Consider the following 26,239-nt stretch of genomic DNA (forward strand, 5'->3'; position numbering starts at 1 on the left):
TTTGCGGTGTGTATAGGGTGTTCCACATCAACTGTCAGAATGAAGTAATGCTATAGTAGAGTATTGAGAGTGGAGGAGACAATGCAGAAGTGTGTTTTTCCTCTAGAAATAGTAACATAAAGAACAAACATATTAAAAAATATTTTTCAAGTGTCCATCAGTAGACGAATGGATAAAAAAGCAGTGGTACATATACACAATGGAGTACTATGCAGCGGTAAGAAAGAAAGATCTCTTATCCTTTGAGACTACATGGGGGGACCTGGAAAGTATTATCCTAAGTGAAAGAAGCCAAGCAGAAAAAGACAAATACCACATGATCTCACATATATACGGAATATAATGAACATAACAGTCTGAGGAATACAGTAGACCCAGAAACATGGAAGTAGGGCACAGACTGACATCCCTCAGAACAGGGGGTGGGGGGGTGGGAAGAGATAAACCACAGAACTTATATGCATGTATACATAACCAATGGACATGGACAACAAAGCCGGGGACGGGGCGGAGGTGGGGTGGGGCGGGGGGTGCCATTGGGGTAAAAAAGGAGAAACATCTGTAACAAAAAAATAAATAAAAATTTAAATAAAATAAAATAAAATAAAATTAGTTGGGGCTTTCTTTTTTTTAAATTTTTTTTATTTATTTTTTTGTTACAGATATTTTACCTTTTTTACCCCATTGGCACCCCCCTCCCCCCCCCCCCCCCGCCCCGTCCCTGGCTTAGTTGTCCATGTCCATTGGTCATGCATACATGCATATAAGTTCTGTGGTTTATCTCTTCTCACCCCCCCACCCCCTCTTCTGAGGGATGTCAGTCTGTGCCCTACTTCCATGTTTCTAGGTCTACTGTATTCCTCAGACTGTTATGTTCATTATATTCCATATATAAGTGAGATCATGTGGTATTTGTCTTTTTCTGCTTGGCTTCTTTCACTTAGGATAATACTTTCCAGGTCCCTCCATGTCTTCTCAAAGGATAAGATATCTTTCTTTCTTACCGCTGCATAGAACTCCATTGTGTATATGTACCACAGCTTTTATATCCATTTGTCTACTGATGGACACTTGGGCTGTTTCCAGATCTTAGCTATTGTAAATAGTGCTGCTATGAACATGGGGGTACATATATTCTTCCTGATTGGTGTTTCAGGCTTCTTAGGGTATATTCGTAGCAGTGGGATCACTGGGTCAAATGGAAGTTCAATTTTTAATTTTTTGAGGTAACACCATATTGTTTTCCACAGCAGCTGCACCAGTCTGCATTCCCACCAGCAGTGTACTAGAGTCCCCTTTTCTCCACACCCTCGCCAACACTTGTTGTTTGATGATTTGTTGATGGCGGCCATTCTGACAGGTGTGAGGTGATACCTCATTGTTGTTTTAATTTGTATCTCTCTGATGATTAGTGATGTTGAGCATTTCTTCATATGTCTTTTGGGCATTTGTATGTCCTGTTTGGAGAGATGTCTCTTCAGCTCCTCTGCCCGTTTTTTAATTGGGTTCTTTGTCTTCCTTTTGTTGAGTTGTATGAGCACTCTATATATATTGGAAATTAACCCCTTATCTGATACATTATTGGCAATCATGTTCTCCCATACAGTGGGTTGCCTTTCCATTTGATGATTGTTTCTTTTGCTGTGCAGAAGATTTTTAGTTTGATGTAGTCCCATGTGTTCATTTTTTCCATTGTTTCTGTTGCCTTAGGTGATGTATCAGTGAAAATTCTGCTCCGTATGATGTTCGAAATTTTGTTGCCTACATTTTCTTCTAGAATTTTTATGGATTCACGGGTCACATTTAAGTCTTTTATCCATTTTGAGTTTATTTTTGTGTATGGTGTAAATTGATGGTCTAGTTTCATTTTTTTGCATGTAGCTGTCCAATTTTCCCAACACCATTTATTAAAGTGGCTGTCTTTACTCCACTAGTTGGGGCTTTCTTTGTGACCTAGTCTATGATCCGTTTTGAAAATAAGTTTTGTATTTATTAGAAAAGAAGGCATACTGCTAAACTTTCGGCTGGAGCCACACAGACTCCCAGAGAACAGGGGACTTGGAGGGATTAATGTGGGTCCTCCCTGGTGCATCCAAACCCAGGAGAGGGAGCCACAAACAGCAAAACACCAACACCCACTGGGAAAACTTGGCAGACTCCAAAGCCCACTGTGATAACGAAAATGGTGAGAAACAGAAACAAAAGCCAAATGAAAGATCAAGAGACCTCTACTGAAGATGAAATAAATGAGGTGCAGTTAAGCAAGTTAACAGAACTAGAATTTAGAGCCAATGTTGCGGAAGCTCAACAGCATGTTTAAGGACATGAGCAACATGAGTAAAGACATAGAAATGTTGAAAATAAACCATCTGGAAATGAAAAACCAACAGGAAGAAATGAAGAATGACATATCAGAAATGAAAAACACACTGGAAGGTCTAAAAAGCAGAGTAGGGGAAGCTGAGGACAGGATCAGTGAATTAGAAGACAGGCTAGAAGAAATCAAGCAATCAGAAAACCAAAAGGGAAAAAAGATTAAAAAACAAGAAGAGAGCTTAAGAGAATTGTGGGACAACTGGAAACGGAATAATATTCGTATCATAGGAGTCCCTAAAGAAGAAGAAAGTAACCGAGGGCTAGAGAATATATTCAAAGAAATAGTGACAGAAAACTTCCCTAATTTGGTGAAGGAAGAAGGCATTCAAGTTCAAGAAGCTCAGAGAGCCCCAAGTAAGAAGAACCCAAACAGGCCCACACCAAGACACATAGTAATCAGACTGCCACAAATTAAAGACAAAGAGAGAATCCTAAAAGCAGCAAGAGATAAGCAACAGGTTACCTACAAAGGAACCCCCATAAGGCTCTCAGCTGACTTTTCACAAGAAACACTACAGGCTAGAAGGGAATGGCATGAAGTAATCAAGGTCATGAAAAACAAGCATCTGAATCCAAGACTACTCTACCCAGCAAGGCTATCGTTCAAAATAGAAGGTCAAATAAACAGCTTCCCAGACAAAATAAGGCTAAGGGAGTACATTAGCACCAAACCAGCACTGCAAGAAATGTTAAAAGGACTGCTGTAATTACCAGGAGAAATGGGAAGAAAAATAGAACCACACTAAACAAAAATGGCAATAAATAAGTACATATCAATAACCACCTTAAATGTAAATGGACTGAATGCTCCCATAAAAAGGCATAGAGTAGCTGATTGGATAAGAAAGCAAGACTCATCTATATGCTGTTTACAAGAGACCCACCTCACAACAAAAGACTCACATAGATTGAAAGTGAAGGGGTGAAAAAAAATCTTCCAAGCAAACGGAAAGGAAAAAAAAGCTGGGGTAGCAATACTGATATCTGATAAAATAGACTTCAGATTGAAGGCCATAAGTAGAGACAAAGAAGCCCACTACATAATATTGAAAGGATCTATCCAACAGGAAGATATAACCTTGATAAATATATATGCACCCAATATAGGAGCACCAAAATATATTAAAAAACTATTGGAGGACTTCAAAGGAGAAATCGATAGCAATACAATCATAACAGGAGACTTCAACACCCCGCTCACATCACTGGATAGATCCTCTAGACAAAAAATTAGCAAGGAAACAGAGACTCTAAATGAAGCACTAGACCAAATGGATTTAATAGACATCTACAGAGAACTACACCCCAAAACTACAGAATTCACATTCTTCTCAAGTGCACATGGAACATTCTCAAAGATAGACCACATGTTAGGGCACAAACTAAGTCTCTACAAGTTCAAAAAGATTGAAATTATAACAAGCATCTTCTCAGACCACAATGGTATGAAACTAGAAATCAATTGCAAGAAGAACCTACAAAGACATTTTAACACATGGAAGCTAAATAGAATGTTATTAAACAATGAATGGGTCACCGAGGAAATCAAGGAAGAAATCAAAAACTTCCTGGAAACCAATGAAAATGAGGACACAACAATACAAAATCTATGGGATGCAGGAAAAGCAGTTCTGAAAGGGCAGTTCATAGCACTACAGGCCTACCTCAAAAAAGAAGAAAAATCTCTAATAGAATACCTAACCTCACAACTTAAAGAACTAGAGAGTAAACAAAAAGAAAACCCCAGAGCAAGTAGAAGAAAGGAAATAGTAAGGATCAGAGCAGAAATAAACGACATAGAGAGCAAAAAAACAATCCAGAGGATCAATAAAACAAAAAGCTGGTTTTTCGAAAAGATAAACAAGATTGATGGACCCTTAGCTAGACTCACCAAGAAACAAAGAGAGAGAACCCAAATACAAAAAATCAGAAATGAAACAGGAGAGATAACAACTGACCCTACAGAAATACAAAAGATCGTTAACAACTACTATGAAAAATTATACGGCAACAAATTCAAAAATCTACGTGAAATGGACAAATTTCTAGAAACACATAGTCTCCCAAAACTGGATCAGATAGAGATTGAAAACTTGAACAGACCAATAACAACAGAAGAAATTGAAGATGTAATCAAGACTCTTCCAGCAAACAAAAGCCCAGGCCCGGATGGCTTCACAGGGGAGTTTTACCTAACATTCAAAGAAGAACTAATACCCATTCTCCTCAAACTATTTCAAAAAATTCAAGAAGAAGGAAGACTTCCAAACTCGTTTTATGAAGCCAGCATAACTCTAATTCCAAAACCAGAAAAAGACACAACAAAGAAAGAAAACTACAGGCCAATATTCCTGATGAACATAGATGCCAAAATCCTGAACAAAATACTAGCAAATCGAATCCAGCAATACACCAGAAAAAGTATCCACCATGACCAGGTGGGATTCATCCCAGGGATGCAAGGCTGGTACAATATTCGCAAATCCATAAATGTGATACACCACATAAATAAAATGAAGAATAAAAACCACATGATCATATCAATAGATGCTGAAAAAGCCATTGACAAAATCCAGCATCCATTTCTGATAAAAATGCTCAGCAGTGTGGGAATTGAGGGATCATACCTAGACATAATAAAGGCCATATATGAAAGACCTACAGCCAACATCATACTCAATGGGCAAAAACTAAAAGCATTTCCCTTAAGAACAGGAACAAGGCAAGGATGCCCACTTTCGCCACTCCTATTTAACATAGTACTGGAAGTCTTAGCCACAGCAATCAGACAGGAAGAAAAAATAAAAGGGATCCAAATTGGAAAGGAGGAAGTGAAATTGTCATTATTTGCAGATGACATGATACAGTACATAGAAAACCCCAAAGACTCCACCAAAAGCTTACTAGACTTAATAAATAAATTTGGCAAAGTAGCAGGATACAAAATTAACGTCAAGAAATCGATGGCATTCTTATACACCAATGATGAACTCACAGAAAGAGAAACTAAGCAAACAATCCCATTTACCATTGCGGCAAAAAAATTAAGATACCTAGGAATAAACTTAACCAAAGAGATAAAGGACCTATTTGCAGAAAACTACAGGTCTTTGAAAAAAGAAATAGAGCAAGATGTAAAAAAGTGGAAGAACATACCCTGTTCATGGATTGGGAGAATTAACATCACTAAAATGTCCATATTACCCAAAGCAATCTATAGATTCAACGCAATCCCCATCAAAATACCAACGGCATACTTCAAAGAATTAGAACAATTACTTCAAAAGTTCATATGGAACCAAAAAGGCCTCGAATAGCCACAGCAATCTTGAAAAGGAAGAACAAAGTTGGAGGGATCACCATACCAGATTTCAGGTTATACTACAAACCTCCATAATCAAAACAGCCTGGTACTGGCACAAGAACAGGTATATAGACTAGTGGAACAGAATAGAGAACCCAGAAATGGACCCTAGGCAATATGCTCAATTAATATTTGACAAAGGTGGCAAGAGCATACAGTGGAGTAAGGACAGCCTCTTTAATAAATGGTGCTGGGAAAATTGGACAGCTACTTGCCGAAAAATGAAACTAGACCATCAACTTACACCCTACACCAAAATAAACTCAAAATGGATAAAAGACTTAAATGTGACTCATGAATCCATAAAAATCCTAGATTAGACGGTGGGCAACAAAATCTCAGACATCATACGCAGCAGAATTTTTACTGACACATCACCTAAGGCAATAGAAACAAAGGAGAAAATGAACACATGGGACTACATCAAACTCAAAAGCTTCTGCACAGCGAATGATACAATCATCAAAACGGAAAGGCTACCCACTGTATGGGAGAGCATAATTGCCAATGATATATCAGATAAGGGGTTAATTTCCAATACATATAGAGTGCTTATACAACTCCTCAAGAGGAAGACAAAGAATCCAATTAAAAAATGGGCAGAGGAACTAAATAGACACCTCTCCAAACAGGACATACAAATGGCTAAGAAACATATGAAGAAATGTTCATCGTCACTAATCATCAGAGAGATGCAAATCAAAACAACAATGAGGTATCACCTCACACCTGTCAGAATGGCCGCCATCAACAAATCATCAAACAACAAGTGTTGGCGAGGGTGTGGAGAAAAGGGGACTCTAGTGCACTGTTGGTGGAATGCAGACTGGTGCAGCCACTATGGAAAACAATATGGTGTCACCTCAAAAAATTAAAATTGATCTCCCATTTGACCCAGTGATCCCACTTCTAGGAATATACCCTACGAAGCAGAAAACACCAATCAGAAAGAATATATGTACCCCCATCTTTGTAGCAGCACTATTTACAATCGCTAAGATCTGGAAACAGCCCAAGTGCCCATCAGTAGACGAATGGATTAAAAAGCTGTGGTACATATACACAATGGAGTACTACGCAGCGGTAAGAAAGAAAGATCTCTTATCCTTTGAGACTACATGGAGGGACCTGGAAAGTATCATCCTAAGTGAAACAAGCCAAACAGAGAAAGACAAATTTCATATGATCTCACTGATTTTTGGAATATAATGAACATAACAGTTTGAGGACAATCCCCTAAGGAGTGGGGAGGTGAGAGAGGGATGAACCACAGAACTTATATGCATGTATGCATGAACAGTGGACATGGACAACAACCTGGGGAAGGGGCAGGGAGGGAAGGGGGAGGGGGGAATCAGTGGGGGGGAAAAGGAGAATCATTTGTAACAAAAATTAATCAATAAAAAAAAAAAAGAAAAGAAGGCATATTAAACACCCCCATAATCTAGTTTTATAATTAGCATATAGTAGTTGTTCAAAAGCTGTTTATCAGTGATCTTGAACACCAATTAATTAAATGTTCATTCATCTTTTATATTTCTTCTAATTCTCTATGTCACTTATTCATATTTTTCTATTTGCCTAATTTATATCCTGCCCTCTCCCTTACCACCTTTCCTGAATAAAATGGACTTAGGGTGGAAGTGTTAACATCTTCCAATTCAATTGGAGTTCTGACATTTTTCTTTGAATGTCCAACCATGTGTATTCTAGCATTTTCATGCTGTGTTGTACAGTACATAAATATGTATGTGTACCATAATTTCAGGTGGATTGCATAATTATCAATATAATAAATCTCCTTTGCCTCAATTAAACAAAATAAAAACTTTTTAAAAGAAAATTGTTTAAACAGAAAAATAATAATATATTGTAAGTTTTGTTTTTGTTTCTTTTTTAATCCTCACCTGAGGACATTTTTCCATTTTTTTGTTCAGGTAGAGTGGGAGGGGGAGAGAGAGAGAGAGAAATACATCGATGTGAAGGGACACATTCAGTGGTTGCCACCCCCACAACCCAACCAGGGCCAGGGACAAACTGCAACCAAGGTATGTGCCCTTAGTGGGAACCGAACCCAGGTCTCTCTGGGTGGCAGGCCGACGCTCTAACCACTGAGAAAACCAGCCAGGGCTGTATTGTAAGTTTTATAATACATTTAGAAGTAAAATGTATACAACAATAGAATAAAGGCAAGGAGAGAATGGGAATGCTATTTTAAGCTTATATGGTACTCAAAGTGGTATAATATTACTTGAACATAAACTATATAAGTTAAAGATATTTGCCATAAATTCAAGACTGACCACTAAAATAACAAAACAAAAGGTTATAGGTAATAAGCTAATAAAGAGGATAAAATGAAATTAGAAAAATGGAAAAGAAGGCAGAAAATAGAAAAAAAGAAACAGGAAACAGATGGAACAAAGAAAAATACTAGACTCAAATTAAACCATTCAAAAATGATAAAATGTAATGGGTTTGAACACCCCAATTTAAAGTCACAGATAGGCAGATTAGATAAAAATACAACACATAACTTTGTGTTTCATATAAGAACTACAGTTTAGTTATAAAGGCACAAACAAAAGTAAAAGGTTTGATAAATATATACCATGTTAACACTAGTGGAAATAAACCTAAATTTACAAGCATCAAAGCAAATTTTAGGAAAAATAATATTACTACAGAAAAAGAAGGATATTTAATAATGATAAATTAGTCAATAAAATCAGAAGACATAATCATAAGTGTTTACATACCTAATAACAAGCGTGTCAAAATACATGAAGCAAAACCTGATAAAACTGCTGGTTAGAAAAAAAATCCAGTCCTCTTCCTGTGTTTCTTCTTTACTCTCACAAGACTACCACCCTCACAACACTTCTCACACTAGATTGGAGTGGGGGATCCCACACCAAACAATTTTTGCTATACCAGCTGGGCATCTTACAATTTAACTAAATTCAATTCTGACACCATCTAACTGAAGTCAGTGTCAGATCTAAAAGGTTAAGGATTCAGTCCCACAAGACTGTTTCCCATATAGGATACCAACTTCCAGTCTAAGTTGTCACCTGTGCTGCTGACAGATGAGCTATGAATCTTAGGTTTCCATGACAGCCCTTTTGGATTTGATTAATCTACTAGAATGGCTCACGAAATTCAGGCCAACATTTACTTACATTTACCAGCTTATTAAGGGATATGATAAAAAAAATAACGAACTACCAGGTGAAAAAATTCATAGAATAAGGTCTAGGAGGGTCCATATAGCAGGAGCTTCTGTCCCAAGGAGTTGGGATGAATCATCCTCCTGGTACATGAATATGTTCAACAACCTAGAGGCTCCTTGAATCTCATACTATTGGGATTTTATGTCGGCTTTCTTGCATAGGCAAAATGAATTATTAACTTTGTTTCCAGTCCCTCTCTCCTCTTTGAAGGATGGGAGGCTGGGGCTAAAAATTCCAAGCTTCTAATCATGGTCTGGTCTTGATGGTGACCAACCCCATCCAGAAGCCCACCCAGAGTCTCCTCAATAGAACAAAAGAAGCTTCTAGTGCTTTTAGAAATTATATTGGGGAGTATATTTGTAAGCATTCTCTAAGAAACAAAACCAGAGATTATTTAGAAGGAATTGACTCACACAAATATGAAGTCTGAGAAGAGCCAAGATTTGCCATCAGCAAGGTGGAGAATCACAAGAGTTAATGGTGTAGTTTCAATCTGAGTCCAGAGGCCTGGAAACTAGAAGAGATGATGGTGTAAGTTCCAGTCTAAAAGTTGGCAGTCTTAAGACCCAAGAACAGATTATTTTCCAGTTAGAGTCCAAAGGCTGGAAAATACTGATGTCCCAGCTTAGTCAGACAGGAGGAGTTTTCTCTTATTCCATTTTTTCTATTCAGGTCTTCAATTGATTGGAAGAGGCCCACCCACATTGAGGAGGGAATTTTTACTTTACTCAATCCATACATTCAAATGTTAATCTCATCCACAAATACTCTCATAGTCACACCCAGAAAAAAATTTTGACCAAATATCTGAAAACCCCATGACCCCAGTCAAGCTGACTTGGAAAACTAACCATCACAGGAAGTAACACCTGTGAACTGAAAGGGAAGAAGAAAGATTGAGCAGAGGGAGTCATCAGACCATGGTGCAGGCCTGGAAAAGTCTCTCTCAGTTCTGTGAAGAGCTCTAGGGCAAATGGTGTCTGTTAGAGGAGCCCATGTTGGGTGAAAATGGTCACGCTCTTATATAACTACATTTTTTCTGACATTGGCTGGAAGTCATCCAACAAAAATCTTGATGTTGGCTACCACCATCTTGTTCAGTTATTGAGTGGTAGCCACCAGAGAAGATCAGAACTTCAGTTAGAAAGCAAAGACAGAGTCTAATAAAGGATCTAACAGATGGAGGTTTTCAGTTAAACACATTCCTCTCAATTGGATGGCAAGTTTAATTTTGAAGACAGATCTGATAGGTGCATCTCAGATATATGTGTCACAAAATCATGATCTAAGAGTCACCATAATTTCTCACCTGGTTAATTTCAGGTGCCTGCTAGCTAATTTCCTTGTTATCACTCTTGTTCCTCATTTCCCGTGCCTGAGTTGGTACTCCTCGCAACACCAGCAAAATCACGTTGAAGTATAGCTAAATCCCCTATTCTGGTCAACAACCTCTCACTGCTTTCCACCTTGCTCAGAAAAAAAAAATGCTGAATATAATGATCAAAGACTTACACAATTAGATTGCATTTTCTATTTATCTCACAGTTCTTTGCCCACATATCCCCTTCTCAGAGATACCTTCCTGACTGCATCAAAAATAGCACCCCCATTCTTTATCACTGTATCATGTTTTCTTTCATGACAACCTCATACAGAAACTCATAGATATTTATCACTGCTTAAATATACACTTGTACACACATATGTACACTAGATTGTAAGGACTTTAGGACACAAATTTTATTGATATTCTCCTCTGCCACAACCTTAGTTTCTGGAAAACTGTGTAGTATCTAGTAGTTGTTCAATAAATATGTATGGAGGGACATGTTTAATTCTTATATTTTTTCCTTTCCTGATAAAAGGGTAATATTCATAAGGCCAGATGTTGATCTGTTTCACCTTTGAATTCCAGTTCAAAGAATAGTGACTGGCACATAGTAGGTATAAATACTTATTTAAAGAATGAGTAAAAAAAATGATTATTTGGTCTCCACAAAGTTCTAGACCCAATGATACATTGTGAAATAACATTAAGCAAGGAAGATGTACAACATGCCTTTAGATATACATAAATAAAAAGTAAAAAATAAATATATATTATAAATAGTGAAAAGTGACTATAAATGAAAAATATATAGCATTATCTGATATAATCCAAAATTTTGTTAAGACAACAAGAAAAACATTCCACCAAAAGTGATGTTTATGCTGAAAAATTCAGGATGAGGCAGTTTAACAAAGGAAATGAAGTGAAAAGAACAGTGTTCTAGACAGAAAGAACACTATGTGCAATATTCCTCTGGAAGAAAAGAAATTGTAATGTTTGATAAACTAAAAGAACAATGGAAATTGTACATGTCAGTGCCTTCCAGCCAAAGAGCACCAGGAATACACAGATAGTTAAAAGACTTCTGTATATCACTCCTCGTAGTGAAGGAATGCAAGACATAGGGAACTGTGGTTGTGTTTCAGGAATATCATGTTAGAAAGAACCTATTATGGTATTGGAGTTCTGACTGGGTGGTTTAGTTGTTTATGTCCTGAGGGACAACAGCATTAACCTTGAGTAGCAGGTCACATCACCAGCAACACTGAGACCTTCTTGTAAGTGTCAAGCCAGTACCCAGATGTCAGGAACTACTTTTCTCCTCCATATGACTAAGGAGTAGAGAGATTCGGGGGAAAGTGGCACAAGAACCTGGGGAGCCAGGCCGGGCCAGGCCATGCAGGACCTGAAAGACTATGTTATTAGAGTTGAACTTTATCCTAAAAGCAAAGAGAAACAGAGGAGTGATGTACTTCAATGTGCGTGTCAAGGACTATGGAGGGTGTGAGATTGATGCTACTTGCAAGTTTACAAGTTCATTTGCCACGGATTGACGCATGCTGACAGAAGACAGAAAACTCCTGGATGAGAGTCAACAGACTTTATTACTCACAGCAGAAGCAGTAGCCAGAACATCATGTTTGCACTGGTTGTACCAGTTCTTAAAAGCCCTGCGGGTCATGAAGGTAGAGTTACCTGGATGCTTACACATGCAGAGGGTTATGATGGAAAGAGAAACCCTGAGCTTGGGAGATTTACTGCTTTGATAGTGAGCAGAAACAGTCTTGCTCCTTGGAGGACGTGTTCCCACATCCCTCAGGATGGCTCACTACAAATTGAACCCCGAGAATCCTCCCGGGTAAAGTGATTAAGGCTTTGAATTATTGGCATGCCCAGAAAAAAACATGAAGGAACACGCATGGCCCATAGTGGATTTCCTCTCCCAACACTGTGCTTTCTTGAAGGTCAACGCTGGAGAAGTGGCTCACTGCATAGAGAAAATAAACACGGAATCTGCCTTACACGCGATATGAATCATTCCCATCAGCTTACAAACATGCTATAATTTCTCCCATGTCGACCGACCCCTGCATTCCCTCCAGCTACTGACCCACCCCATCGACCTACTAAGGGGCAGGGGTACTGTAACACACACTGGGATAACTCCGAGGACAAGAGTGTGTAAAGGGATGGTGGCACATTGATAAGTGAAAGAAGAGCCACCCACCCCACAAGGAAGGAAGGACAGGTGGAGGCAAGGGGGACGGTGTTCTGAGCTGGTGACGAGGAAGATGCGGAGCCTATGGGCACGGGTGCTCTATAACAGTGTGGAAACATCACCCTGAGAGGTGGTTTTGTGAGTAGATGGTGTGAGCCTGGTGTCATGCCCAGAAGAGAGGCATGAACCCACCCAGCAGCTTCCAGGCTACCTCTGAGACAAAGGCTCACCTTGCATTTTCTGTGGGAGATGGATCTCCCTGATATACTTCGTTTCCATGGGAACTCAGGTAGATGCCAGCTTCTGTGGGCTACATGAGTCTCACCAGGACCAACTATTCCCAAGGTGGATACAAGATGGTTTCGTTCGGACCTTGCTGACATCATCTGCAGATGGGTGAACAGCTGGCATGTTTGGGCCTTAGGGATGAACTAGGACACAGTCTTCATCAAACCTCAGAGGACTACCCCTCTCTAATCAGCTTAGTGTATGGTTCTATCTGTTCGATGTTTGCCTGTGTTCATTACATCACCTTTACACTATTGTCATAGGGTATTGCATAATTAGAATTCTGAACCAATATTTACTAATTGCTACTTAGCATCCTACAAATCAGTCTCATTAATGGTTTAATAAATGAATATTCAACATGTAATGATTGGTTACTGCCAGATAGGTTTTTAAAAAATAAATCTCTATTTCACGGAAGAAGAGACTGAAGCCCAGGGAAGTTAACTGATGGCGCACAGGTCAGATATGGCAGCAGGGCCCCCGACTGTGAGGCCTGCAACTGGAGTAGTCCCACAGGGCTCCTGGTGAGAACGGGTCCCTGGGCTAGGGGGCTCATGTTGCCCCCTTGAAATTCCTAAACTTTTCTCTTTGAATTTGTTTTGTAAGTACCGTCGATGGGACAATGCAGTATGTGCTGGGGACCTGAAACCTCAGGTCTCCTGAGGTGTAGACCCGCCAGCTCTTCGCCTCAGGGGAACAGGTTTTGGGATGCTCACTCACCTGCCCCCACTCACCCACATGGCCTTCCTCTCTTGCCCATGTGACTGCTGCTGCACTTCACCCTCTGGGAGCCTGGGTGTGGGTGTGGGCGCAGGAAAGGTCCGGGTTGAGAGTGCCAGGTCATGGGGTGGGGCACCTGGCCACCTGTGAGGACCTTCACGGCATTCCACAGATCATGCAAAACAGCATGACTGGTCAAAAGACTGACCGTGGCAGAAAGGAACAAAAGAGCTTTTCCCTGCTCTTTGAACAAGGACTTCCCCTTTTCATTTTGCACGAGGCCCCTCATTATGTAGTAGGACCTGCATGGTAGAGAAGGCCACAGATTCACAATGCATAGCACCAAAGACTGTGTTACTGCAGTTTCTTTTCTCTCTTGACCTTTAGTGAAGAGAAAAAATAACGGAATAGTTTTAAAATTGAAAAGATTCGAAGCATACAGTCAAAAGTATGCCTCTCACCTCGATGCAGAAGCACCCAGTGCTCCAAATAGGCAGCCCGGCGTGTCCACCAGGTTCCAGTACAGCCTTTCTTGCAGAAGTACACTATGCATCTACAAGCATAGATGTATATTTCAATCACTCGCCTTGCTGTACAAATGGTTAAATACCAAACAGCATCCTGGACCTTCCCTTCTTCACTTCTCGTGTGTCGTGGAGACATTTCTGTGTGATCACAGTGAGATCACACAGCAAACGTTAGAGAGTGCTTGTAATGCCATTGTTCTAAGACCTTTAATATAGCCCTTGTCATGCCAAGGAAGTGAACACGATCCTCACGCATTGATGAGAAAACAAAACCATATAGATTTAATAACTTCTCAAAGGTAACATGGCTAAAAGTGGGAAGAACCATGACTGGCTCCATGCAGTGTAGTTCCGGAATGTACACTTAACCACTAAGCTAAACACATTCTCAACCAAAGAACTTATATGCATATATGCATAATCAGTGGACATAGACAACAGTCCTGTGGGGGGAGGGAGCAGAATGGGAGGAGGGTGTCTAGGGGAAAAAAGGAGAAACATCTGTAACAAAAATAAATTAATTATTTAAAAAAATGATAATAGGCCTGATGTCCTTTCATATGGATGTCACCGTTTTTATTTATTTAGCCAGTTTGCTACAGGTGAAGACTTATGGTTTTTACAATCTTGTGCTATTACAGACATGTAATGTAATGGTTATCATTCCTTTGCATTGAATAAGCTTATATAAAACATCGTTCCACACAGGGTGATTTAGTTATGATTTATACACATCCCATGTATGAATTTATGCAACTTGCACTTCTGGATCAAAGGGTGAAAGCACACATATTGACAACTATTGCTCTCTCTAGATGCTACATCAGATTACACCGGCACTCACAGTGCAGGAACGTTTCTGTCTCCCCACGTCCTCGCCAGAACAGTGTATTATTACAATGTTGGTATATCTGGCAATATAAAGATAATGGAGAGTGTCTTCTTGTTGTTAAAGTATACATTGCTTTTACTACGAGTAGTGTGGGGAGTTTTAAAACTTATTTGGTGGCATTTTCTATTTTCCCTCCTATGAACATATTTGTCATACCAGTGGCTGAGACTGACTGACATTTCTCCAAATCCTTGTCCCTTTCCTCCTGCAGTTTCCCAGCGCTCCACCAGGCAATTGTGGTGGTGGACTGAGTCCTGGCCAAGGGAAAGTGGACCAAAGTGATGTGCATCCCTGACCAGCACGACTCCTTAAAGCCTCCCGTGAGATCCTCTTACTCTTTTTAAAATATAATTTTAATATGTGTTTATTTATTTTATTAATCAATGTATTTTTGTTAAAGATGTTTCTCCTTTCCCCCCGATAGACACCCTCCTCTCAACATTGTTGTCCATGTACATTGGTTATGTGTATATGCACATAAGTTCTTTGGTTTATCTCTTCCCTCCCCTCTGCCCTCCCCTTCTGAGGCTTGTCAGTCTGAACCCTACTTCTTTCTATGTCTCTGGGTCTATTTTGTTCATTATAGTCCACAATTAAGTGAGATGATGTGATATTTGTCTTTCTCTGATTGGCTTATTTCGCTTAGCGCAATACTCTCCAGGTCCCTCCATGTCGTCTCAACGGATAAGAGCTCTTTCTTTCTTACCACTGCCTGGTATTCCATTGTGTATATGTACCACGGCTTTTTTATCCACTCATCTGTTGATGGACACTTGAGCTGTTTCCTGTTCTTAGCTATTGAAAATAGTGCTGCTATGAACATAGGGGTAGATATATTCTTTCTGATTGGTATTTCAGGCTTCTTAGGATATAGTCCTAGAAGTGGGATCACTAGGTCAAATGGCAGTTCAATTCTTAATTTTTTGAGGAAACACCATATTGATTTCCACAGTGGCTATACCAGTCTGCATTGCCACCAGCAGTGTACTGGAATCCCCTTTTGTCCACACCCTCGCCCGCACCTGTTGTTTGATGATTTGTTGATGGCGGCCATTCTGGCAGGTGTGAGGTGATAGCTCATTGTTGTTTTAATTTGCATCTCTCTGATGATTAGTGACGTTGAGCATTTTTTCATATGTCTTTTGGCCACTGTGTGTCTTGTTTAGAGAGGTGTCTCTTTAGGCCCTTTGCCCATTTTCAAATTGGATTATTTGTCTTCCTTTCGTTGAGTTGTATGAGTACTCAACATACTTTGCAAATTAACCCCTTATCTGATGTATCATTGGCAATTATGCCCTCCCATATAGTGAGTTCCCTTTCGATTTTGATGCTTGGTTTTTTTGTTTTTTTTTTCTTTTGCTGTGCAGGAGAAATTTAGTTTGATGTAGGTCCTCGTATTAACCTTTTCCTTTGTTTCCCCTGCCTTACGCGTTGTATCGGTGAAAATTCTGCTGCATGTGATGTCTGAAATTGTGTTGCCTACACTTTCTTCTGGTATAAAACCCTCGTAATCAGATCAGTCTGATATTGGCACAAGAACAGGCATATAGATCAATGGAACAGAACAGAGAACCCAGAAATTGACCCTAGACATTATTTTCAATTAATATTTGACAAGGGTGACAAGAGCATACAATGGAGTAAAGACAGTCTCTTTAATGAATGGTGTTGGAAAAACTGTACAGCTACATGCAAAAAAAATGAAACTAGATCACCACTTACACCATACGTGAGAATAAACTCAAAATAGATAAAAGACTTAAGTGTGACTTGATTGTATTGATTGTTTATAGAGAGGGGAAGGGAGAGAGGGATAGAAACATCCATGTGAGAGAGAAATATCTGTCTGCTGCTTCCTGCATGCCCCCCTACTGGGAATCGAGCCCTCAACCCCAGCATGTGCCATGAATGGAAATCAAACCAGGACCTCTCCGTCCATGGGAGGGCACTCAGTCCAGCGAGCCACACCGGCTGGGCGAGATCCTCCTAATCTCTCTTCTCCCATCTCCTGACACAATGTCCACACTCAGAGTGAAATATGAAGCCAAATATGTGCAAGAGGGCAGAGCTCCAACAGTCTGGTCTCTGAATTATTTCAGAAAGCAGAGCCAAGCCTCTGAACCCTGCTTTCTGGGGGTTGTACATGAGCAAGAAACATTTCTGTGGTGTCAGGCCACTACAGCAGCTACTGTTTTCAAAAACAATAGCAAAGTCTTTGCTCTTTTTTTCACAAATGGGTCAATAAGAGACTATTTTCTTTGTAGGGAAATTAGTCCTTTGCCTGTGATATGGGTAGCAAGTATTTTTTTAAACTTTGCCTTTTGAGTTTCAACTTTATTTTGGATAGATTTAACTTGCCAAAGCTCTTTTCAGTCTTCATGTACTCAAATGTATCAGCTTTTGCTCTTATGACTTCTGGGTTTGTGAGAAAGATCGGAAAACCCTGCTCACTCCAAAATTGTATCTGGAAAGCTTGGGAAAGTCTCTCCCAGTCCTGTTTTTCTAGAAGGTGTTTCATCATCAATAAATGATGACTTTTAACAAAATATGTTCCTGCATCAATTGAGGTGATCATACTCAGTTTGTTCCCTGCTTAATCTGTTAAGGTGGTGAATTATATGAACTTATTATCTGATGTTAAAAAAAATCTTGCTTTCCTGGGGAGAAGCCCAACTTGGTCGTGATATGGTATCATTTTTACACATTGCTGGGCTCTTTTGCAAATATGGTACTTAGGATAGTTTCATTTGTGTTTAAGACACAGCTGAGATTGTAAATTAATATTCTCAAATTTCCATGTCTACTTTTGGCACCAAAGTTATGACTCATAAAACGCAACAGGGTCGTGTGCCCTGTACCTCTAGTCTCTGAAACAACTGTGTAATAATCGAAGCTATCTGGCTTGGTTTGGGGGAAAATTAGTGAATTGTTGATTCCACTTATTTCATATTCTTAGTTCAAATCATGTTTTTAGATCTTCTTCTTTGTTTTATTAAGGTGTATTTTCCTGTGTTTTCACTTTCTCTAAATTTTCAAATTTATTGGCGTAAAGGTCTCTGGTGATGTGGCTGCTTCTTCATTCCTGGCTTTTTACAATTTGTGACTTGACTCCTTTTCTTTATAAGTGTCAACACAGATTTATTCTGAGTTTTCAAAGGATCAGTGAAATGCTTTGTCAAAATGCTCTATTGTGTTTTTTCTCTTTCACTATTTCTGTTTTTATCTTTAATTATTACTTTTATTTCTTTCTGTTTACCTAGCTACTTCTCAACATGAATGCTCATTTTCAGCCATTCTTCTTTTTGAATACATACATGCATTTAAGGATATAAATTTTCAGGAAAGTTAGCTGTTTTCCCAAGCTTGGTCGGCAACATTTCCGTTGCACCCTAGTCTAATGTATTTTATCTTTGCATCCAAATGATGCAAAGTGAGGGTGGAATGGGAGCTGATTTACTTATGGTTTGTTCATTATGACTTGGAGAGTGTAAACTGGAGGGTGTATGTTTCTAAAGGGGGGGGGGGCGGCTACCATCATCACCACTGTTGCTTAGCTCTGAGCATAGATATTTTTATCTCAAAAAATGTTACCACAGCACAGTTTAGCTTTACAGCTGTTTACTTACAGGGAGGAATTCTCGACAAAGGCAGGAGATGTTTTTGTTTTGTTTTGTTTGTTTTACTTATGATTTCTTTATTGTAAACTATTGTAATATCAAATGCATTATCATTTTTAACATGACTATATTAATAGCATGTCTTTGAAAGGAACATCTAGATACATACCGTATTTCTTTGTTTCCGTAAATGTCAACTTCATGATTTTCAGAGAGAGAAGGAGGGAGAAGGAGAGAGAACATCAATCTGCTGCCTCAGGCACACCCCCTACAGGGGATTGAACCTACAACACAGGCACGTGCCCTGACAAGCAATCTATCCTATGACATCTTGGTGCCTGGGACCACGCTCAACCAACTGAGCCACAAGGGCCAGGGCTAAGTGCAGTTTTTAGTTCTACACTTGTTCTGTGGGTCCTGTCTTCTCCTATGAGACCCAGTCTTTGGACCCAGTAATTCCTGTGTATCTTGTTAGAACTAAATTGATTCAAATATTTTTCTCTATATAGCTCCTGGCCTTTACAGTTGCTCGCAGCAGGCACACTGGCCCTCATAACCTACTTCACATTTATCAGAATATGAAGTCTGTAATCTCGGTGCAGGTGCAGAGTATAAATGATCTCTTCGATCTATCTCATTTGTTATTTATTTAGTTCTTCTATGTTCTTATCAATTGTGTGCTTTTAATCAGCTGTGCACCCAGAGGCCATTTCAAGCCTCATAGTATTATTTGTGTCTGTCATAATCATAGGTGGCATGTATTCCTAGGATATTGTACTCTTCTTATTTTAAATTTATAGTTGACATTCAATATTATTTTATCATACTTCCAGGTGTACAGAATAGTGGTTAGACAATTCTAACATTTACAAAGTGATCCCCAGGATAATTCTCCCACCCAGTTGGCACCATACGTACTTCTTACAATATTCGTGGTTATATTCCCCGTGTTGTAGTTTACATCCCCGTGACTATTGTGCAACTACCAATTTATAATTCTTAACTGCTCCACCTTTTACACCCAGTTGCCCCAATGCCCTTCCATCTGGAAATAATTAATTTGTTCTCTGTATCTAGGAGTCTGTTTTTGTTTTGTTTGTTCACTTATTTTGTTCTTTGCATTCCACGTGTGAGTGAAATCATATGGTATTTGCTTTTCTCTGTCTGATTTATTTGGCTCAGTGTTATAACTTCCTTCTAGGTCCACCCATACTGTCACAAAGGGCAAGATTTTATTCTTTTTTATGGCCGAGTAGTATTCCACTATATATATGTACCAAATTTTGTTTATTCATTAGTCTATTGACAGGCATTTGGGTTGCTTGTTTTTCTTGCCCGTTGTAAATAACACTGCACCTAACATACGGGTGAATATATGTTTTCAAATTTGTGTTTTGAAATTTTTGGATATATTCCCAGGAGTAGAGTTGCTGGGTCATAAGGCAGTCTTCTTTTTAATGATTTCAGGAGCTCCTCACTGTTTCACATAATTGTTTTCCTCATTTTTTTTATTATTGGTTTGTTGTTGTGTTTTATTTTGAGTTGTAAGATGTTTTTTAAAATATGAATTTTACCCCGGACTGTGTGGTTCAGTGGTGGAGCGTCGACCCATGCACCAGGAAGTCTCCGAATTGATTCCCAGTCAGGGTACATGTCCAAGTTGTGGGCCAAATCCCCAGTAGGGGGCATGCAGGAGGTGGCCGATCCATGTTCTCTCTCATCGATGTTTCTATCTCTCTCTCCCTCTCCCTCTCCCTCTCCCTCTAAAATCAATAAAGGAAAAGAAAGAAAAAAATATTCTTAAAATATAAATTTTAGATATTAACCCTTTATCAGATATCTTATTGGCAAAAATCTTCTCTCGTTACTAGGTTGCCTTTTCGTTTTGTTGATGGTTTCCATTGCTGTGAAAAAAGTTTTTGGTTTGATGTAGTCTCATGTGTTCATTTTCCTTTCATCCCCCTTACATGAGGAGATAGAGCAGAAAAAATAGCACCAAGACCAATGTCAGAGAGTTTATTTCCTATGCTTTCTTTTAGGAGGTTTATGGTTTCGAGTCTTACATTTATGTTTAAGTCCATCATGAGTTTATACCTCTATATGGTGTAAGAAGGTGGTCTAATTTCATCTTTTTTTTTTTTGCATGTGTCTGTCCCATTTTTCCAACACCATTTATTGAATAGACTGTCTTTATCCCATTGTACGTTCCTGCCTCCTTTGTCAAATATTAATTGACCATATAGGGGTGGGTTCACTTCTGGCTCTCTACTCAATTCCATTGATCTACGTGTCTGTTTTCATGCCACTACTGTGCTGTTTTGATTACTATGGCTTTGTAGTGTAGCTTAATATCAGGTAGTGTGATAGCTCCAACTTTGTTCTTCTTTCTCAAGATTGCTGTGGCTGTTCAAGGTCTTTGTGGTTCCATATACATTTTAGAAAATTTTGTTCTAGTTCTGTGAATAATGGCCCTGGTATATTGATAGCAATGGGGTTGAATTCATAGATTCCTTTGGATAGTGTTCACAGTTTAATGATGTTAATTCTTCTTATGCATGAGCCCTGTATGTGCTTCCATTTATGTTTCCATTTATTTGTATTCTCTTCAATTTCTTTCTTCTGTGACATGGTATTTTTAAAAATAACCTTGCATTTTAGGACAGTTTAGATACACAGAATTACTGTGATAAGTTAAAGTAAAGAGAGTTCCCATAACTTGTGTTCTAAACCACAGCATTACACTGATATCTGATAGGACAAACCTCTGATATTAATATTTTAGAGCCAGACCTAGGTATTTAATTTCAAGAAATAAATTTAAAAATCATGCGTGGGTCATTTTCACTTCCAGTAATGGCCATAATGATAGAGGTTGTTGCTGTCTTCTTATCCCAGGGGGGTGGGGTGCGGTGGGGGGGGGGGGAGAATACAATAAAAAGTTAAAACCCCAAATAAAAAAATAATTCTGTTTCGAAGGCATCAGAAAATCTTTTTTGTGCCCTGGCCGGTTTGGCTCAGCGGTTAGAGCGTTGGCCTGCAGTCTGGAGAGACCCGGGCTCGGTTCCCGCTAAAGGCACGTACCTCGGTTGCAGTTTGTCCCCGGCCCTGGTTGGGTCGTGCGGGTGGCGACCACTCGATGTGTCCCTTTCATGTCGATATTTCTCTCTCTGTCTCTCCCTCCCACTCTATCTGAACAAAATATAGGGGGAAAAAATGTCCTCGGGTGAGGATAAAAAAAAAAAATCTTTTCTGTGTCCAGGACATCAGGGTAGAAGAACCTGGAGAGCAGGGAAGTTCACTGAAGGAATCCAGCTACCGTCTGCTGCTTTTCCCCTCAAGGAATTTACTGAATCCTGACTTGCCCTGGCTGCGGGACATCATTCAACAGGCAAAACACCCACTAAGAGGCAGAGAAGACATCTGCTCTTCAGAAAACGTATGGGGCTAGGGAAACAAACCGTGGAGTCAGACTTACAAACCAGTCAATATTTGAGAACTAGAAATCTTAGGAAGAAGAAAGGCAGACAGAGCTGAGACCGACATTGGGTGGTTTTCTTCCTCAAGGCATTTGTCCATACCTAAGCTGTGTGAGACATAACTGGAAGGCTGAGCAGGCAATAGGTGAGAGTCTCAACAGATTTCTTAGCAGTCCAACCCTTGGTGTAGTAGAGTACAAAACGGAGTTCCGAAGTCACCAAAAGGGGGACCCCAGTAAACACTTCAGACTGACATCTGGGACCCCTGGAGAGCTGCAACCTGAGGGGAGGGAAAACCGGAGCCAATCCCAGCCTTGGAAACCCTGAAGCATCCTGGGGAGAGCTCAGTCCCTGAGGGCTTGATGTGTTGACACCCACACTGCAGCCTGCCAGAGAGAGGGTGGAACTGCTGTGGAGGGAGAAGCATCATCCAGAGCCACTCAGCTATGTCCTAAACAATGCCTGGGATTTTGTTTTACCGCCAGACACATAAAAAAATAATAATAATAATAATAATAGGTTAGGAGAAGAGAAAAGAAAATACCCACAAGACTCCATTATTGGAATGATCAGGCATGGGCAATGACATAATTAGGATTAATATGTTCACAAATACAGATGACAAAATTGAGATTTTATTAGAAAACTGGAATTTAAACATCAATCACATGGATACACTAAAAATTGAAAACCTGCAAAATACAATCGGTGACATTAAGAATTCAACATTTGAGTGTAACAGCACATCAGAAACAGCAGAATAGAGGGGAAAAGAGAGGAAGCATCTGGGAAAGAAATGCAAGCACAACGCTGACATGGACAGGTGTGTAGGGTTTGTCCCTGAGACAAACTTCTTTTTGTCCCTGAGATACAACTTCTGCATAGAAGGGGCAAGGACAGGCTATGGCTTAAGGGGTAGCTAATAGCTCTGAAGCCCTTGTTGTGTCCTGGACACTCTGCTGGCTCTGCCATCTTCATCCAAAGACAGACTCAGGAATCTCTTCTGAATGACTGCATCTGGTCCTCAGGAGACACTTCTGCCTCTTAATCAAAAAAAGCCTTAATGGGTTTTTTAAAATATTTTTATTGTGATGAAACATATGGCATGCAATTGGCCACGTTAACCATATTTAAGCGTACCATTCAATGGCTTTAGAGTCACAACATTGTGCAACCATCACTACGATTTCCCAACCCTTTTCATTACCCTGAACAGAAACTCTGTACCCATTGAACAATAACTCCCCCTTTCCTTCACTCAAATGACCCTGGTGTCCTCTCATCTACCTTCTGCCTCTATGAATTTGCCTATTGTACACATTTCATATATTTGCAACCATCTACTGTTTGTCCGTTTGTGTCTGGGGCATTTCACTTAGCATAATGTTTTCAATGTTAGCCATCTGGTAGCACGTGTCCTAAAGACACTTTAAAGGGTAGAAATAAGAAGGTTTCCATAATCATTTGGGTTGATAAGAAAACTCTAAATCAACTTTTGGTAGCCCACTGTAGGCATGGGCATAACTCACTGTGTGCTTCACGAGTCCCATTTCTGATGTTTTAGGGGAATGTTGAGGTAAAGATCAAGAATGATTGTCCTCTCCCTGATAAGCTTGCCAGGAACAGATGTGATGTGTCAATAAATGACTGAGTGAGATGGTCTGACTTCTGTGAATCAGAAGAGAATTAAAAGGGTTTTCATCACAGACCATTTATTCTCTGCTCAAGATTAAATTAAGTGAGATATGAAATTATCTACACTGATTTCTCAGACTCATAATGGTGAAATTTATTTTATTAGTGGATGGATCACCTCAAGATCCTAACAGAGCAACTGGACACTTCTCTGCAACCCTAATGCAAGAAACTCAGCCATATCAGGAGCAGAAGCCAAAAAAAGGGGGGGGGGTGTTTTCAGGGTCGGTCTCTGTGGACAGGACCTGCTCACTGCTTCTCCCCCTTTAGGTGGCTCCGTCCTGCCTCCTATATGCCAAGAGGATTGACAGCAGTAGGCCCAGCCACTCTGCTACTTCTCCTTCAGCATGTGGGTACCTGAAGGGTTTGCTTCATTTATTGCAAAAGAGATTTTATAACTAATAGTCAAGCATGAAACTATTCACACAATATAAAAGAATTAATGAAGAGGGGGCATATTCGGCTTCCCTGCTCTTGCACACCCACAGTATCTTCCCTTCAGTGCCTTGCTTGTTCTAGGGAGAGGATAGTAAGCGTATAATGCATTTCAGAGGAAGAAGAAAATGTCACATCTCACCTGGTGAGTCTGCAGGCTTATGATGTCTCAACTTTAGTTTCACATGACTTCTGAAAAAAACAAAAAACGGTTGAAATCTAACAGTATATTTTTTAAACATCCTAAGACCAGATCCTGGGTTGTTTTACTGATGGGAATCTCGCACTCTTCCCCTGTTCTTCAGAACCAATTCACACAAAAAGACCTTGTCAGTCTACCAGTGGTGTCTTACCACATGCATCTACTTCACTAGGCGATAGAGAGGATTCAACCGGCCAGATCTATGTCTTGCGACCCGAGTCTTAGAGAATGGAGATTAAGGACAGAGGAGAATTGAGTCACACAATTCTGGTATTGCAGGTGACATGGTAGGGGACCAAAACTACTATAATGAAAGAGGAACACTTGCCTCCATCTATGGATGGCAAGCTGTTGTTGGCATGAAGATAAGTTGTGAGGCACAATAAAGGCTTTCTAAGAGCTCTCCTTAATGTTCTGGCAAGATATGAGCTGGACTTTGCAGGGGCTCATGGGGCAAATGCACATCCAACTTATTGCTTGTGAATAGCTGACCAGATATGCTGGCTATGTGATCAGTGTGGCAGCACCTCTGAGTATAGTAAGATTATCAAGCCTCACACCTCCTGGGTTAGGTCCTGTACTCTTATCAGTGCATAACTGAGTTCATGCTTTTCCAGTTATCACTTGTGGCACTGTTGTGGAGAATGGATAGTGTGGGGCCAGATCAGTTTTGAGCCACTATGTGAGCCATAACTCTGCAAGTATCACTTGCCTTCACAGTAGTAGACAGAATAAAAGTATGTGCTCTTCCTGAATTGGAATATGCCTACCACTGCGCAGATCACACAGTGGACTTCTTTCCCTTCCCCTCTTAACATTTCCCACAGTGATTTTGGTAAGCCAGACAGGTGGCTGTTATAAGCCACCGGAGAGGGGTAAAGTACTATGTCATGGAGCCACTACTCAGAACCCCAACTAGTCATCTCATCCCTCCTTTGTGAGTCTCTCACCCCTCATGCATAACAGAGAGATAATGCCAGTTGCCTTGCTTACAGGGTTATTGTGAGGATTAAACAAGCTAGCAAGCAGCAGGTGTGAAAGTGCTTTGATAGAGTACGTGACCTAATTCTGTGAGTTTATTTCCTTCAGTGCTTAAGCAATCCTTACCCCTGACTTGTTTTCGACCCTAGGAGCTCTGCTACTCCTTTATCACTGGATTTGTTGATTTTTTTCTTTTTTACACAATAGTCTTTATGACCAATGCACTATGCAAGGGAAACTGATTTTGCTCATTGAAGTAACATGTTTAGTCCCAGGGTTGGACTCAGGATTTCCTCAATCCAGTCATGGCTATCCCATTCCTCTTTGTCAAACAATGGTTTCTCCAGCTCCCTCTACAGCTAAAGGTGGCTGGTCATGAGACCAAATTCTGCCCCTTTAGATATATGGGGAATGTTCTGGGGGTTTCTGTGATATATGCCATTTCTAAATAAGAAGGACAGATGTAGGACAAGAGGAAGGTGGTACTTGAAATGTGACAGAGATGCCTGGAGGCTTTGCAGCCTGTGTGACAGCATAAGGTTATAGTCTCAACCTGCTGAAAGTAGGAGGGTGGAAGCCATGGTGTCCTGTGGCATGTTTGAGCAGCTGAATCAGGGTGCAGGTGCTTACAGACGTCTCATCACTGGAAAAAAAAAACAAAACATTTAAATGGTAAGGCCTATTTTGGTACACTTTTGGCTCCAAATTTAAACTCAGTGGAAGAAAATCCTGCCATTTGCGACAGGGAGTCAGATATCTAGATGTCTTTATTATGAATTGAGATGTAGCTCTAGACATGATTTATATATGATTCAGTCTTTATATTTTGGGACAAATTTTTCAGAGATAGTGTTGCATTACTCCATCAGGAAACACATACTT

General features: G+C 39.9%; 1 long non-coding RNA gene across 2 annotated transcripts; it reads right to left on the reverse strand.

Annotated features, from left to right (window-relative positions):
• Positions 1-9,408: 9,408 nt before the first annotated feature.
• On the reverse strand, positions 9,409-26,003 carry LOC118636662. Of its 2 annotated transcripts, none has more exons than XR_004960681.1 (3): positions 25,911-26,003; positions 24,317-24,366; positions 9,409-9,487 (listed from the first exon to the last, which is right to left on the reverse strand). It is a non-coding gene; the product is annotated as an uncharacterized LOC118636662 (long non-coding RNA). The 2 variants fall into 2 exon arrangements; XR_004960682.1 differs by lacking the exon at positions 9,409-9,487 and adding an exon at positions 22,204-22,324.
• Positions 26,004-26,239: the final 236 nt, after the last annotated feature.

The sequence above is a fragment of the Molossus molossus genome, unplaced genomic scaffold, assembly GCF_014108415.1.
Source record: "Molossus molossus isolate mMolMol1 unplaced genomic scaffold, mMolMol1.p scaffold_m16_p_2, whole genome shotgun sequence".
NCBI classification, from domain to species: domain Eukaryota; kingdom Metazoa; phylum Chordata; class Mammalia; order Chiroptera; family Molossidae; genus Molossus; species Molossus molossus.